The sequence below is a fragment of the Lytechinus variegatus genome, chromosome 12, assembly GCF_018143015.1.
Source record: "Lytechinus variegatus isolate NC3 chromosome 12, Lvar_3.0, whole genome shotgun sequence".
Classification (NCBI taxonomy): Eukaryota; Metazoa; Echinodermata; class Echinoidea; order Temnopleuroida; family Toxopneustidae; genus Lytechinus; species Lytechinus variegatus.
Genome location: NC_054751.1, coordinates 28,113,572 through 28,132,093, shown reverse-complemented (window position 1 = coordinate 28,132,093; position 18,522 = coordinate 28,113,572). Strand labels below are relative to the sequence as shown.

The 18,522-nt window shown below is 33.9% G+C and overlaps 3 non-coding genes across 3 annotated transcripts; all 3 read left to right on the top strand.

Moving 5' to 3' along the window:
• The first annotated feature begins 12,178 nt into the window (after positions 1-12,178).
• TRNAI-AAU lies at positions 12,179-12,251 on the top strand. The gene has a single exon. It is a non-coding gene; the product is annotated as a tRNA-Ile (tRNA).
• Positions 12,252-13,058: 807 nt separating this feature from the next.
• Positions 13,059-13,131, top strand: TRNAI-AAU. Its single transcript has one exon. It is a non-coding gene; the product is annotated as a tRNA-Ile (tRNA).
• Positions 13,132-13,935: 804 nt separating this feature from the next.
• TRNAI-AAU lies at positions 13,936-14,008 on the top strand. The gene has a single exon. It is a non-coding gene; the product is annotated as a tRNA-Ile (tRNA).
• Positions 14,009-18,522: the final 4,514 nt, after the last annotated feature.

Here is an 18,522-nt window from a genome sequence, read left to right as displayed (position 1 = left end):
TAAAGGAAATTAGAGATAAATTAATTGAAAATAGAAAAGAAGAGAAACGGCTTGCAACGGAAAGGGGAACCTTGGCATTTCATTTAAGAAAATGGGAGCACTTTGACGAATCAGCCTCACAGTCTTCCACCACTTAGGTTTTTTTTTTTTTTTTTTTTTTATTACCATTATTATTATTCTTTATTTGTAGTTTATGGGGGTAGGGGGGTTAAGTGTAGCTAAGGGTCTGGTTTTAAGTTGTGTGTATGTTTTTTTATTAATATAACTTCCTCATTAATCAGTTTGATTGAAGAGTATGGAGAATTTTGAGTTTTATATACAGATTATAAGTTTATTTCCGTAATTTAGATTTTTGCTATTGTACCCGGATTCTGTTCTGTATTTATCCCTTCGTGATTATAAGTTGTTAAAAAAATTTGAGCAGATTAATTTTAAGTATCCATTTGAAATTTATATATATTCCTTTTCTCACCATGTTGAAATGTTAATGTGTTAACTTGAAACAATTAAGTTTTAATGTCATGTTATATATATATATATTTTTTTTTTTTACATGTGATATGAGGAAGAAATAAATATGATTTAAAACAAAAAAAAAAAATCTATAGGTTTGGAGTCGGTTTCCGTGGCAGGATTGTAGTATTAGTGTTGGTTGTGGCGGAGCCGAGAAGTGAATACCGCCATTCCCAACATGCCAAACACAAAGCGAAATTAATTCGAATTAATAAATGTTATGATAAATACAATTAATACAATTTATAAATACATAGGTGTACATGAATAAATATTGAATCATAAACTAAATGAAATCATTACACAGGGCAATATGAATCAGCGATAAGTATAATTGATACTGACTTTGATGTATAAAGGTTGTGATTTAGTGCACTAAATTACAGTTTAATCTTTAAATGACATTATTTGGGGTTAACCTCGATCAGCATTTGGCTATTATGTTAGTTCCAAGTACCATTTTTTTCTTCAAATTTAATGTACTGTTTTAAGAATATATATATATTTGACATTGAGATTTAATTCACTTCATTTCAAATCAATATTTTAAGATGAAAGAACAAGAGAATGAGCGAACAAGAACGTTTATAATGTTAATTTCACCATTGTGGAATGTATAACTTGCATGTTAAAAGGGTCACATAACCAGATCAAATCACGGCGTCCGTGGTCATGATGGTATACTACTAGTAGACGGAAGTTTTTTATCGTGAATAAAATCCCATAAGATATGTGTGTATTGCGATTATAATTGAAGTTAAGGCGCCAAAATGAGTAACTTGTGACGCCCCATATACAGACATACGGTTTTGCCCACATCATCTGTAGGCCTTGGATATATGCAACAGTCTCGCATATTCCGTTGATGCCCTAAAACACTCAATATCAAAATACTAATATTTCAAGGAAATTTGAAACCCCAAAACGCTTTTAATATCACCATGAATGCAAATTGTATCTGAGCAAGATGATATGATACACACACACAGTATAATAGAAAAGAAAACCCATGAAGAACGAAAAAGAAAACTCGTTGATGTCTTCCATAGATAACTGATAATTGATTTAAGGCGGTATTCTCCGTCCATGCAGAACAGCCACAATTCCGTCAAAATAGTATCGAATAATTTTTTAAATATTTTTTTAAATTAAAATTCAACTTCATTTCCCCAGTTAAATATATACATACATACAAAACATTGACATTAAGAGATATTTCACATGTGGAGGGGTCAAAAAGAGCACAACTACTTGTATAAATTGGCCCCATACTGATAACAATAGGATAATGCATGTAAAACGAACAATATGATCATAATTACGAATAAGTCCAAAAAAAGAGGAAAACGTTATATTCTTGCAACAAACAGGAAAGGAAACTGAATAAATGGGCCCGGGTGAGTGGAGGTGTTATATTTTTCATGATTATATTAAGAATTATATTCGCTATTTTCTGCCCAAAGAGTGAAAAACTTGAATGGTTCGGCTCTTAGCGGACAGCAGCACCTTTAGGATTAGGGTTTGCATGGGCAGCTAAGAGGCTCTCATTTGAGTACCAAAGTACATTACCCCGAAATAACTATCCCTTACTCGTGAATGTCTGACATCTATACGTTGCTGTTGAAAAATAAGTAACTTGATTCAAATCCAGGAATAAGAATATGTCAAATCTTATAGAATACGACAGAAAGTTGGCTTATCAACTTCCCTCTGGGTCTCATTTACATAATTGCATTTTATTCATTTGTTTCTGCGCCAAAAAAAATAATGCAAAATTCTCTATTCCTGATACTATCCGGTACTCTTAATCCAAAACTTCTTTAATCTCCTCCTGTGAAATGTCATTCGAAAAAGGGAAGGAATTTAATGAATGAATTGTATTTTGGTAAAAAAAATCCTAATTCAGTATATGGTTTTTAGTCTGCAATTCCTCAAGAGTCTATACCAACCATGCATGTGATGTATAAAATAATGATTAAAAAATAATATATATATGTTTCGAAAATTTCATGGATGTTTCATTAGGGATTGTACATAACTTCACAAGCTGAGAGTGATCCTATATTTTATTGAAATAAAAGTCTTATTTTACTCAGCACAAACTTAGGCTAAATGTTTAGTAAGACATACGAACAAAAAAAGGGGGAGACAGAGAATTTTCAAATAGGCCTACTGTAAATATCAGTTTATGTTTCACCCAACTCCAATCATGCCCAAGACGAAGAGAAAAGCATTTTGCCCTATGGCACCAATTGGGGATCTTTTCATGTTTTCATCCAAAGCCCATCCCGACCCTTGCCTTCCCAACTGCGGGGATCTATTATATTAGAAGGTATCCCTCACATAACAATAAGTGAAGATTTTGTGTAAGGGCTAAGAAAACCGATTGAGCGCATCCCATAAACACAATAAACACAATGAAATACCAATACAGACAACACGAAAACACACACCACTAAACAAATCCCTGTTGTCAATAAAAGAGCGGCAGGCCGGCTGCGAGACATCTTCTTTTGATGTGAGGTCACAGAATGACATTCTCTGGAGGGTTTTTATTGTTATTTCAAATAGGTCTCAAATAGCATTGTCATTATAGTCTGCCGCGGGAATTCAATTTGGCGGGGTTTTACCTTAATGATAAGTAATGGATTGGAAAGTGCACTCTGACCCGTAATCTTAAAGATCATGCTTTGATGAAGTTAGTCCCTCGTCGATGATTTATCCTTACGTTTTCGCATTTATCACATCTCTGTTGATAGAACTTCATTGAAGATTGGCTTCTCGAAGTCTTCAGTACAAAATAGGACTTTCCATATCATTAACTAGGTTTTCGTCTCGCTTCATGCTCTTTTTGTCCAGAACTATTATTTTATTATGTGGTACTAATGATCTCTTTTTAAATCCGCCCGTCCCCGAAAAAGGTACCGTCTTTTGCTTGATGTTTTGTTCCAAAAGAACCCTTACCAGCGACAGTTCCTATTGTATTCCATTAATTACTGGAGCTCCTTAAAATATACTTCCCTTAGAATAGCATCATTCCGTTTCCTGTGCCCTTTGTCTACTCCTCTCATTATGATCCCAAAATACACAGAAATTTAATTGTATTCTATAATCAATGGTAATTACGAAAGTCACGTATGTTATATATAAAGATTTTCTTTCTTTAATATTTGTTGTCTTCTCTATCCCCTTCCCCCATGTATTAGACGGAGTCTACTTGACGGCGTCAACCAACCGATCCGCTGGATCCAGTTTCTCAAAGATTTTATAGATTCCAGACAATTGCTATGACAACTTTACGATAAGCCAATTAAATAAACAACTTATAATAATGATGATGATGATGATTATGATAATAATAATAACAATGGTGAAACGTTTTTGTATAGCGCAAAATACATAGGTAAAATTGCATGATTTATTGGTATTATATTAGCTTTCTATAGTAATTTTGCAATCATAACAAGTTTTCTACAATAAAAACTCAGAAAGGGTATTAACATGAACAAAATTAAATATCGGGAAACAAGATAAGCATTAAACATTAATGTTGTATCGGACCGGTTCATATCGATCACGATGGCGGTCTCCTGCATTCATTTAAATAATCTTGTTTTGAAAACTGTATAACACATTTTGTTGATATTTATTTACAATATTTATACTATGCGACTATTATTATTTTGTTTTTACCTTTGTATATTGTATATTTGTAATTCTGATACTGACGTGAATGCAGAAAAAAATAAAATCAAATCAAATAAAAATCAAATATTTACGAGCTTCGTACGGCCATAATATAATGGGTAACTGGCTATCCAAATACAAGTACATATTCTAATACCTTGATTTGAAGGTGTTTTTAAAGTATATTGTGGTTATACCCTATCTTAAAGTTACGAATTCGGCGAATTCACCGATGGTATACCGCCGGGTAATCACCGCACGTTATCAAGCCAGCTTCAAATACACACACGCACATACGCACACTCAAACCAAGCATACGGAAACGCCTCACTTGCAGCCTTCATCCGCACGTGTGAGCAAAAGAAGTTGATGACGTCATTAATTACGAATTAATCAAGACGATGGGAGAGTAATTGCTTTAATTTAGGGGATTGAGAATTTAAGATTCGTGATTATGTTAAACCATTTCTTTAAAGAAGCGACAGCTCAATGAAGAAAAAGTTCCTATAATAATCAAAGTGATAAATTATCTAAAACTATATACTGTAAAGAACTATATAAAATTGGTGATTTTTTTAAAGGTTAACCTTGCTACACTGAACATGTTATCCTGCACTGGTTATAAACAAGAACATATATATAGAGAGAGGGGGGAATGGCAGAGGAAACGTACGAAATTTGAATATCTTATTCATCATTTTGCAGGTACACACACGCACTCAATCCTGTATTTCTAAACTGAAGAAAAATCAAAGCCAATGATGAGGCGGCTTTTCAAAACAAACATAACCATTTAACTACCCCCCCCCCTCCCCACAAAATAAAAACACGAGAAACGAGATATTATTTCGTTTTTCAAAATTTGAAAATCAATATTCCACTTTGTGAGTTTTTTTGTCGATTTGAACTAAAATAATGTGTTTGACCAACACAAAATGCGTAGGTCAAAAATATATTCGAATTGGAACAAGGAGCCACTACATTATAACTGATTTGGGGTATTGAAACAGGTGTTTGATCTACATTCTGTCTAAGCATTATGCCAATTTCCTAAAGCCCTGACGGTCTCCGATGCATTCCAAAATCCGATAAATTACGAGTTCGTAAAAAAATAAAGTAAACATAATTAAGTGCCCTCAACAATGGTGTCCCTGCCTAAATCGTAGGTATACTGTGTAAACATATCTACTAATTGAGTATCCATTATTTCCGAGGTAAACTGTGAATGGGCTGTATCCATCAGCAATCCAATAATGGTATCAAAACAAGATCCCAAGTTCGTTAAAATTGAAATACGTGGATACATGTTTTGGTTTTAAGGGACACCCTTTAATTGTGGCGTTTTTCAAAACATTCCAAGATAGTCCTGTAAAACCAAACAAATAGGCATTTCCGGGAAGAATTTCCGTTTTTTATTTGTCGTTGTTCTTTGCTTCTCAAAATATTTGCCGCAGCGATATGTTTTTGTCGAAGTGCAAAAAAAACTTGTGATTTTATCAAGCCAAACATTAAAGTTAACTGCCACTCACACTTCTATTATACGCTATAACTGCCAATAATACAACGACGTCACCGCGACGACTACAATAACAATAATAAGAGGAAGAACATCACTACTGATATTAGCAATACTACTACTACTAATACTAATAATAATAATAACAATAATAATGATGATGATGGTGATGATGTTGATGATGATGGTGGTGATGTTGATGATGATGATGACAATGATAATGATATAATAATAATAACGATAGTAATAATAGTGAAATGATTAAACGAATGATTAAACATGTAGGCGACATTCTTAAGATATATATTGTCCAAAAAGACAATTTTGCTTAAAATAAATATTACCTTATTCTCTTCCATTTTTGGGTTGATTTAAGAGGACGAATGTATTGCAATAATTTAGTTCAGTTTTGATGCTAAATTTGATTTTTCTCCCTTACTCTCAAGTATATTTTTTTAATTAATTGCGGTCATGCTCATTCCGTTTGTAATCAGCAGATGATGAATTTGCTTCAATACGAAACAGTAGAAACAATCTATCTGTAAAAGCTATAAGAATATAAACTCAATGAATAAATCACGAATCTTGAATATTCTTAATCTAGTAAATTATTGCTTAGGTCGCCGCCATCGCATAATGTAAATTATTCATTGAATTATACTCACACAGATTTTTTTTTTGTCGTAATATAATATACACACAGTCACTCTCTTAACTTAAATATGGGTTTGTTTTCTTTCCAGCTGTGTGTTTGCATGTATTTTTTTACATACTTTGGACCCATTGGAAGAAATCATGATGAGACTGCTAATTAATGTGCATTAAAAATAAAAATTATTATACATGTATTACTTTGGAAGATATATGCAATAAAGATAAAATATGATAATGACGATGGCTTTGTACTCATACTATATACTTCAATACTATACTACTACTACTACTACTACTACTACTTCTGCTGCTGCTACTACTACTAAAACTGATTATGATAATGATAATAATAAAACTTATGATGATGATGATGATGATGATAGTGATTATAATGAAAATATTAATAAAATATGTTGATAATAATGAGAACAATCATTAATAACATTTCGGAGAGTAATTGGCATTTGCTTTCACAGACGTCTTCATGGTATATGTCCATCATTCTACTCGCACTCTGCCAACAAATAATAATAAATTATTATGATATCGATACTCAATAAACCTAAAACCCATTGAACCATGAGCATATTATCAACGAGCTAATTAGAAAAAAACATTAATTTCTTTCTTTAGTGATTGGAGTCCTTGGGCATGCAGTTGCAATTGGTCCGTCAATGATTTATTTCAATAAGTCCAAGCAATAACAGTACATTAAGACAGAGGAGATATATTTCTTTTATTAATTTAGCTAAAAATTTCGGACCCAATACAATACTTTTCAGAAGTGTTTGATACACTAATCAAGCTAATGCACCTGCTTAAATTAACCAATACACTCTTGTTTAATTATGATTGCGTCCGGCGACAAAAAAAAGTGAAAAATCAACGAATGTTTGTTAGAATATTAGTTGACATTGACCAATTTTATCGATCGGACACATAATATTTACCAACAGATAGCATACTTTGAACAATTTTCATTAAAGTGCTGTTTATCTATTTCATTTTGTTTTTCTTATTTATGTTTCATGTGTGTTCATTAAATTCACAACCAGATTCATGAAAATAGAGTGGTACATCTTAATTACATTATGTTACCACAAAATTACATGCAAATGCCTTTTAATATAATACACGAAGGTCTTGCACCATGAAGCTTGAGTCGATGTAATATACATTCGTGTATTTTTAAGAACACGAAATTAAAAATGTTTGATAAATAGTAAGAACCGTTAACGCTTATTTTTAAACCAATAAATGGTACTGCTTTGCTGAAATTTTCGAGTTTGTTGCAATGTTATTCAGGCGTTCATTGCCATAAACTCCTGGAGATGGAGGGCCGTCAGAATTTGAGTTCAATAAAGCACTTATTGGTCAAGAGCCTCAACTGTCACTGCTATTTTATAGAATTCACTCCTTTCCACGTCTACCGGCTTATCTTTTAAAATCAATGTACTTCTTTCGACAATAGCGAACGGTCTGTTAGCTCAGTCGGCAGAGCATCGATATAATAACGCGAAGGTCATGAGTTCGAGCCTCATATAGACCATCAACTGGATTTTTTTGTCTTAAGGCAAGTGATTGTTGGTCTAACTATACATAAACATACCAAAAGGTATAGAACCGGGGTGACGAGACCCCGAGCCTCGACAAAGACCACTACAATGCCCGGTACCCATACTTACTTTTTATGATTGCGTGCAACCGACAAAAAATGGTAAAAAAATAACATTTTTTTGTTAGAATGTTGGATGACATTGACCAAACCAATTTTATCGGTCAGACAAAATATTCACCAACAGATTTGAATGTTTTACCACCCATTTTTTTAAAGTGCTGTTTATCTCTTTTATTCTATTTTTTTTATCATGACTTATGTTTCATGTGTGTTCACATCATTTACAAATGAAAATGGAGTGGTACATCATAATAGCATCATGCATGCACAAAATTAAGTACAATTGCCTATATTGCAATATACACAAAATGTCTTGCACCATATTCTTGAAGCTTGAGTCGATGCAGTAAGATACATCCGTGTATTTTTAAGAACACCAAATCAAAAATGTTTGATAAATAGTTAGGACCGTTAACGCATTTTTAAAGTAATAAATGGTGCTGTTTTGCTGAAATTTTCGAGTTTGTTGCAATGTTATTCAGGCAGTCATTGCCAAAAACTTCTAAAGGTGGAGGACCGTCAGAATATATTCTATTTTATTTTTCAACAATTATATTTGTTTCTATTTTTGCCTTGTGTGTACATATTCCGTACTAGATCTTTAATGGGCTTCTGTAGATGTTTTTCCCATGTATTTACTCTTTCAAATTCACATTGTAACAATTGCCATTACCACTTTAAGAACATGTCGTTAGATATCAATGCCAGTGACTTAACTATAGTAGTATATTGCATGAACGAGCAACGTAAATCATTAAATGACTGAGTCTTTAAACATGTCTTTATCTGACGAAGAACTGAAATCCAATGAATGCCACTATTATTTACCCGACGAGCTTAACTCCCTTCATAATTGTAACGACAAGTCTTATTTCAGCTTACTACACTTAAATGCCCGGAGTTTAAGTCGCAACTTTGACAATGTATCTAATCTACTTAAATCCCTAAACAATTCATTGTCCATTATTGGAGTAAGTGAATCATGGTTAAACCCTAATTCTCCTACTTTATTTAACATGGAAGGTTATCAGATGTTACGTTCTGACAGATTACATGGACGTGGAGGAGGTGTAGTATTATATGTAAAAGAAAATATTTCCTTTCAATTAATGACCCCTCTGTCCGAATCACCAGACTTTGAGATGCTTTTTGTGGAAATTTCCAATGTTAAATGTAAAAATGTAATTGTAGGCGTAGCATATCGTCCACCCGGTACGAATATTGATTCATTTACTCATCAATTAGAATCATGTATCAGTAATTTTTCGAAAGGTGGCAAACATATATATCTAATGGGCGACTTTAATATAAACTTACTTTCAAAAAATGACAAGTCTTATAATACTTTCATATCGTTATTGAATAGTTACGCCCTCTATCCATTAATAGACAAACCTACCAGAGTATCCCCGACATCCGCAACGCTTTTAGATAACATTTTCACAAATATTGTAGAAGATTTTCAAAGTGGTATTTTATACTATGATGTATCAGATCACCTTCCTATTTTTACAATATCAAGAAAAACACAAGGGAAACGATATGAATCTAATGAATACTTTAATAGAAATTATTCAGTCGAAAATATAAACTCCCTTAAAATCGATCTTATAAAAGAAACCTGGTCAGATGTATTTCAAGTAACACATGATGTGAACATAGCATATGAACTTTTTCTTCAAAAATTTAAGGAATATTATGATAAAAATATACCTTGTTTGCTCAAAAAGAAAAGAAAAAATAATATTCATAATCCTTGGATTACCAATGCAATAATGAATTCTATTCGAAAAAAGAATCGATTATATAAGTTGTATATACGCAATCCTAGCAATACCGTCCAACATAATAAATTTAAGGCTTATCGTAACAAACTAACAGCCATTATTAGAGCATCACGCAAAATGTATTATACAAATAAACTTAAAAGAGTGTCGGGAAATATGTCTGCTACCTGGTCCATCTTAAACAATATCTTAGGCAGGGGTAATAGAACAGAATTCACAAAAGAAATGTACTCTGAAAAAGAAAAGACTCGTGACCCACAGAAAATTGTAAACATCTTAAATAAATATTTTGTAAACATAGGTCCAACTTTATCAAAAACTTTTACAACCAATGAGCACTCTTTTAAAGATTTTTTACCTGAACGAGCTGAAAACTCGATATTTTTCAAACCCGTAAGACCACACGAAGTTATATCCATAGTAAAATCCCTTAAAAATACCAAAACTTGTGGGCATGACGATATCAACTCATTTATCTTAAAACAAATAATTTTCTTTATAGCAGATCCACTTTGTCATATTTTCAATTTATCATTGTCTCTTGGGTGCTATCCGAATTCTTTTAAATTAGCACGCGTCGTACCAATATTTAAAAAGGGAAATCGGATCCAATGTGAAAATTACCGACCCATATCTATTTTACCCTCTTTATCTAAAATCTTAGAAAGAATAATCCATAACCAGGTATATAATTTTTTAGACAAAAACAATTTACTTTGCACCGCCCAATATGGTTTTAGGAGACATCATTCAACGGAATTAGCAGTTTTGGACTTATATGATAGAATAACTAACTCCCTTGCAAAAAAACAATATATAACCGGATTATTTTTGGACCTTTCAAAAGCGTTCGACACGCTCGATCACTCAATTTTAATACATAAACTTGAATGTTATGGCATAAGGGGTACGCCTCTGGCATGGTTTAGAGATTATTTAAAAAATAGAATTCAATACACTGAGGTCGATGTTCATAAATCACAAATTTTAGAGCTCCAGTGTGGCGTCCCACAAGGATCCATACTTGGGCCGCTTCTCTTTATAATATATATGAACGACATTGTAAAGTCTTCTGAAAAGCTTAGTTATGTGTTATTTGCAGATGATACGACACTGCTATATTCTCATTATGATTTTAACAAAATGATAAACACCATCAATGTAGAATTACGTAAATTAACTAACTGGCTACAATGTAATAAGTTATCTCTCAACCTCAGTAAAACAAATTATGTTATATTTCACAACACAAACAAAAACATTATGGAAGACCAGAGCCAAATCTTAATAGACAATACCATAATTGAAAGGAAAACTAATGTTAAATTTCTTGGTGTTATTCTTGATCAACATTTAAACTGGAATTTGCATTTTCAGCATCTAAGAACTCATATTTCTAGAATTATTGGTATTATGTTCAAACTAAAAGATACGTTAATGCCAAAGTCTATTATACTATTGTACAATTCTTTCATATTATCTTATTTATCTTATGCTAATATTGCTTGGGGTTGTGGAACCAAAAGAAACGTTAACTCCTTACTGTTATTGCAGAAAAGAGCCATAAGAATTTGCACAAGTTCTCCTTACTTAGCCCATACTGATCCAATTTTCAAAAAACTGAACATATTAAAAATATCTGATATCAATATCTTACAAACTGCAAACTTTATGTTCAATTATGCTAATCACTTGGTTCCAAGCAATTTTAATTCAATGTTTATACGTAATACCCAGGTTCATGAACACAATACCAGAAGTTCCAACAATTTTCATCTTAGTAATCCCAAAACAGTACTTGCTTATAAATCCATCAGACATAGAGGACCCGATGTTTGGCACTCACTGCCTCGTAAAATAAAAGAATGTTCTTCGCTTTGTTCTTTTAAACGTAAGCTAAAAAAACATATCATATCATCATATGACTCATGAATTTTTTTTCTTAAAGTGTATTTAGATAATTTATAATTGTTACACTGGTTTCCAGTTCCCGATGGGGGGGGGGGTAGGACATCTGTACTTTTTTCCCTTCATGTCCTCATTTCTAATATGTCAATATTTGTATCGCCATGATGGCACTCGGGGTCTGCCTCGTCAAGACCTTTCGGTCTTTTGCAGTCTCCCAAATTTCATTTTGTATTCATGTATGTTTAATTGCTTTCTTATCAATTATGTATTTTCTGACATTGTATCTTGTGTTTTTTATTGAATGGAATTTGAATAAATTGAATTGAATAAAAAGCCTCAACTGTCACTGATATTTTGTTTTATTTAATTCACTCCTTACCACGCATACCGGCTTTATCTTTTAAAATCAAAGATCTTCTTTTGACAATAGCGATCGGTCTGTTAGCTCAGTCGGCAGAGCATCGTGCTAATAACGCGAGGGTCATGAGTTCGAGCCTCATACAGACCATCAGCTGTATTTTTTTTCTTTAGGCAAGTCATTGTTGGTCTAACTATACATAAACAAACCGAAAGATATAGAACCGGGGTGACGAGACTCCGAACCTCGACAAAGACCGCTGCCGCCATTCAATGCCCGACGCCCATACTAAATTTTTATATTTGCGTCCTACCGACAGAAAAAAAAATGGTAAAAATTATCAACCATTTTTTTGTTAGAATGTTGGATGACATTGACCAATTTTATCGGTCAGACGAAATATCCACCAACAGATCTGATAGTTTTACCAACCATTTTTTTAAAGTGCTGTTTATTTATTTCATTCTATTTGTTTTTATTATTAATTATGTTTCATGTATGTTCACATCACTTTCATGAAAATTGAGTTGTACATCAGCCATAATAATTTGCATTATGCATGCACAAAATTACATACAATTGCCTCTAATGTAATACACAAAATAACTTGCACCATATTCTTGAAGCTTGAGTCGATGCAATTAGTTACATCCATGTATTTTCAATAATACCAAATTAAAAATAAATGATGAATAGAAGTGACCGTTAACGCATTTTTTAATCAATAAATGCTGCTACTTTGCTGAACTCAAATTTTCGAGTTTGTTGCAATGTTATTCAGGCGTTCATTGCCATAAACTTCTGGAGATGGAGGACTGTAAGAATTTGAGTTCAATAAAGCATTTATTGATAAAAAGCCTCAACTGTCACTGATATTTTATTTCATTGAATTCACTCCTTCCCACGCACACCGGTTTATCTTTTACAGTCAAAATACTTCTTTTGACAATAGCGAACGGTCTGTTAGCTCAGTCGGCAGAGCATCGTGCTAATAACGCGAGGGTCATGAGTTCGAGCCTCATATAGACCATCAGCTGTATTTTTTTTCTTTAGGCAAGTCATTGTTGGTCTAACTATACATAAACAAACCGAAAGATATAGAACCGGGTCGATGAGACCCCGAGCCTAGACCGCTGCCGCCATTCAATGCCCGCCGCCCATACTTAATTTTTATGATTGCGTCCTACCGACACAAAAAATGGTAAAAATATCAACCATTTTTTTGTTAGAATGTTGGATGACATTGACCAAACCAATTTTATCGGTCAGACAAAATATTCACCAACAGATTGGACAGTTTTACCAACCATTTTTTTTTAAAGTGCTGTTTATCTATTTCATTATATTTGTTTTTATTATTAATTATGTTTCATGTATGTTCACACCACTTTCATGAAAATGGAGTTGTACATCAGTCATAATAATTTGCATTATGCATGCACAAAATTACATACAATTGCCTCTAATGTAACACACAAAATAACTTGCACCATATTCTTGAAGCTTGAGTCGTACAATTAGTTACATCCATGTATTTTCAATAATACCAAATTAAAAATACATGATAAGTAGAAGTGACCGTTAACGCATTTTATAACCAATAAATGCTGCTACTTTGCTGAACTCAAATTTTCGAGTTTGTTGCAATGTTATTCAGGCGTTCATTGCCATAAACTTCTGGAGATGGAGGACTGTAAGAATTTGAGTTCAATAAAGCATTTATTGGTAAAAAGCCTCAACTGTCACTACTATTTTATTTTATTGAATTCACTTCTTACCACGCCTACCGGCTTTATCTTTTAGAATCAAAGTACTTCTTTTAACAATAGCGAACGGTCTGTTAGCTCAGTCGGCAGAGCATCATGTTAATAACGAGAGGGTCATGAGTTCGAGCCTCATATAGACCATCAGATGAATTTTTAGAGGGGTGATTGTTGGTCTTACTATACATAAACATACCGAAAGATATAGAACCGAGGTGACGAGACCCCGAGCCTAGACCACTGCCGCCATACAATGCCCCCGGCCCATACTTCAGTCTTCAATGGCGATCGTGTTACTATAGTACTTGATATGGTACGGGATAAAGTATTGAACAGAATAAGCATGAAAATGATAGGCCCCAATAAAAAAAAGACATTTCAAAGTTTACAATCACATTTCCAAAATATTTGGAAAGACAAATAGCATCTACTGTTGGCATTTTTCCGGAGTTCTCAGTCGATTAGACTGAGAAGGAAAATGATTCAAAAGGGCTTGTCCGGGAACCGAACTCGGGGCCTCTCGCACCCAAAGCAAGAATCATGCCACTAGACCAACAAACCTCACCTGATTCTGATGCGAAGAAAATACACCAGAGTCCCATTCACTTCAGGCATCAATTTCTTTTGGGGTTGACATGAATATCCGCAGTCATACACGAAGCTACACCATCTCCATCTGAAAAGAGATAAACTTTGTGGTTACCATTAAATCAATTATGATAGCGCTTCAGGCTCGCATTTCCAGTTTAACTTACTATAGAAGCATGTCCTTTTCGATGAATCAATAATGCTGAACTCACTTTCAAGTCAGAATACAAGAAATATTGATACTCACGCGTCGATATTTCCCTCCTTTGTTTAAAGGACAAGTCTACCCCAACAAAAAGTTGATTTGAATAAAGAGAGAAAAATCAAACACGCTTAACACTGAAAAATTCATCAAAATCGGATGTAAAATAAGATATGACATTTTAAAGTTTCGCTTAATTTCACAAAACAGTTATATATGCATATCCTGCCTGGTATGCAAATGGGGAAACTATGACGTCATACACCCACTATTTCTTTTGTGTTTTATTATATGAAATATTCTAATTTTCTCCTCATTGTCAAGTGGTATACGATAAACTCCTCCCTGAACATGTGGAATTAGCATTGTTTAATACTATATGGTTCAGTCAAATTGGTCCTATATATTTTCAAATATATAACAAATGATATATATTTTCAAATATATAACAAATGATATATTGTATATTTCAAACAATAAAAAACAAAAGGAATAGTGAGTGATGGACATCATCGACTGACTCACCTAGTTGTTCATATCACTATTTTGTGAAAAATAAGCGAAACTTTAGAATGTCATGCTTTTCTTATTTTACATCCGATTTTGATGAAATTTTCAGCATTATGTTAGTTTGATTTTTCTTTATTCATTCAAGTGAGCATTTTTATTGGGTGACTTTGACCTTTAAATAGACACCGTGTTCATTTTCATGGTGATTGTATACAATGTTTTTTTATGCTTTTAAGAAAAGAGCTTTTAAGAAAAAAGCTTTTAAGGAAAAAATGCTTTTATAAAAGTGCTTTTAAGGAAACAAAAATGCTTAAAAGTAAAATGCTTTAAAAAAAAACGTTCCTTTCGACTAGGCATACAACCCAAAAACCCCACATGGAGAAATCAATAAGACGGCAAACTATAGTTGATGATGAATGCTCTATATAGTATCTTTAACAAGACGCAAATGTATCATTTTGCATTTCATATTTCCTTCATCAGCATTTCCTAATCGATGCAAACGACGCCATGTCATAAGAACAGTTTAATTGATTTTTTTTAATGACAATGAAAGGATCATTATTTGCTATAATTTGTAGCGTGGGTAAGAGATAAACTGGTGATATTCTTTCGTTGATTTTATAAGAGCGGCGCTGCAGAAGGTAAGAGCTATATACCATCTCATAACTTTTCAAGTAGTGACAAAAAGAGCAGAAGAAAAAAGAAGAACGGGAAAAGGAACAATAGATGGCGAAGAGTAAAGACTTATCAAACTATACCAGTCTCTAACTTGAAGGACAATTACAAATATCTGTCAATCAAATTAAAATAACTGCTGTTGAATGGTAAACAAAAATGGCAAGTTCTTCTACTTCTCGGGGGGGGGGCAGAGGCGTCAATCCGGGGGGGGGCAGGGGGGCGATCGCCCCACCAATGAAAATATTGTGGAGGCAAACATATTATTTTGGCCCCCCATGATTCCGCATGTGCGAAAATAAAATAAGATTGTATAATGTCACACAGAAATCGGCTAGCGAGATTGAGATTCACAACTCGTTCTTTTTCAAATCGTGCTCAAAATGTCCGCTTTTCAGATTGGAATATAAAAAGTTTCAGCTCGCGCTTCGCGCTCGCATCATTTCTGTAGCAAAAACCCATACTTTTCATGATTAAATAGGTGAATAGAATGTCTCGTTTTCAGTTCTAAACCTCAAGAGAACTCCCGCTTCCATTTGCAATAATCTCTTGTTGGATACATATCTTGTTCTTTATTAAAAACGTCCATACTAAACTGTCAGGTTTTTTTCAGATCGAAATATCAAAATTTTGAGCTCGCACTTTGCGCTCGATCTATTGTTCTTTTAGATACCCATCTTAATCATAATTGGTACCAAAAAAGCTTAGAATATCAAGATTTCAGGTCAGAATATAAAGAAGTTTCAGCTCGCTCTCGGCACTCGCATTATCTGTTTAGTGAGATATGTATTCTCCTCATGAGTTACTACAAACAGTCCTAAACAGGTACTGTTTTCAGGTGAGTATACTAAAAAATTTCAGCTCGTGCTTCGCGCTCGCATTAATTTTTTCCATGAGATATGTGTCTCTTTCTCATGAGTCATATACACACACACACACCCACATATGTATATATATGTAGGCCTATGTGTGTGTGGGGTGGGTGAGTTTGTTTGTTTTGTGTGATCGAGCGCCTTTGGAACGTTTATTCATGATATGCCCCCTAATCTGAAAAATGGATCGACGCCCCGGGGGGGGGGGGGACTGTTTGATGAATTTGCTGATCAAATTTAGCTACAAAATGGGTAAACTCTTAATTTTTACAAAGTACTCGTCGAAATTTTGACAATCTAGTTAAGGCCCGGTCCCACTGCACTTGCGGATGCAAATGGGATGTAAACGTAGAAAAAAATCTTGCCATCGGTTGGAAAATTCTATGCATCCGTTGTGTACTCATTACATGCGTGTTTCATACGCTCTATCCATCGAGCATTCATCCACTGTGATTTCACCCTCGCAAAATTTTTTTTAAGCTGCACAAAATTTTAGAACGGACGAACTTTCCGCCGTGTACGATGTAAATCCGCAACATATACGAGCATCAAACGTCCCATGTCCGGCCGTCATCATTCGTTAAACAGGCTGTATACTCTCTGCATCCTGTGGGCATCCTCGCAACTCACATCCACAGCAGCTGAAGATCGAGCGGAAAGGGGCCCGCAGTGTTGTAGTGCCTTGATGCTCGGCCTTGGCCTTAAGGCGCCTTAAGGCCTATTTTTTCAAAGCCTTGGCCTTGAACATTCAAGCCTTGGCCTTGAGAGGGCCTTGAGGATTTTGAGCCTTGAAATTTCAAGGCATTTTCAAGGCTTTTTCAAGGCATTTTGTATTTTTGTACTTTCATTTGTTTTATAAAAGTAATTATGAATGTTTCAATTGTTCTGTACATCTAATGACACTAAATACTACCAGTCAGCCGCAGCAGAAGCAGTAAGTGTACTTAGCAGTGCCATCAATTGCAATTATCATCACATAATTATGTAACAAAGAGAAATGATGAAAATTAATATTATTTATTGGTAATATGATGTAATCATGACTAATAAGGATAATGATAATATCAATAATAATGATAAGAATTATGATTAGGATTATAGTCAGTGGCGTAATTACAGGGGGGGGCATGGGGGCACATGCCCCCATGCCCCCCCCTATCGGCTGACTAAAAAAAGGAGGAAAAGAGGGAGAAAGGAAGAGAAACGTAGTGGGAAAGAAGACATTAATGTTATTGTTCATTATAATGTCATAATTATGTTATGTTACATTACATAAGAAACATTTTTTTCATATAAATGAAACATAATTGGCTCAGGGCATATATGTCTTCATTGTTCCTGGTGCTCCCATTGTCTGTTTACCGAGATATATAATCTTGTTATACTAAAACCTCCCGTTTTCAAGTCAATATACACCAAACTACCAAATATATTTCCTCGCACTTTGAGTTATTCTTTTACATGAACAATAGTATGCTTCTTTTTCATGAATACTTTAAGTGATTGTCCCATTTTAAGGTCTTAATATAAAACATTTCCTGTCCGTGCTTACGTTCGCAGTAGTGGATTGGTGAAAGATGTCTGCTCTCCATCAATTCCTAGAATGAGTCCTTAAAATGTCTCTTTTTCTGTTTTCTGATCTGAATATCAAAAATTTTCAGCTCGCGCTTCGCGCTTGCATCATTTGGTTAGTGAACTACGTAAGGTGTTCTTGAATTCCTACAAACAAGCCTTAAAATGCCACTCTTCAGGTCTGAATTTCCTAAATTTTCAGCTCGCGCTTTGCGCTCGCAAGATTTGATTAGTGA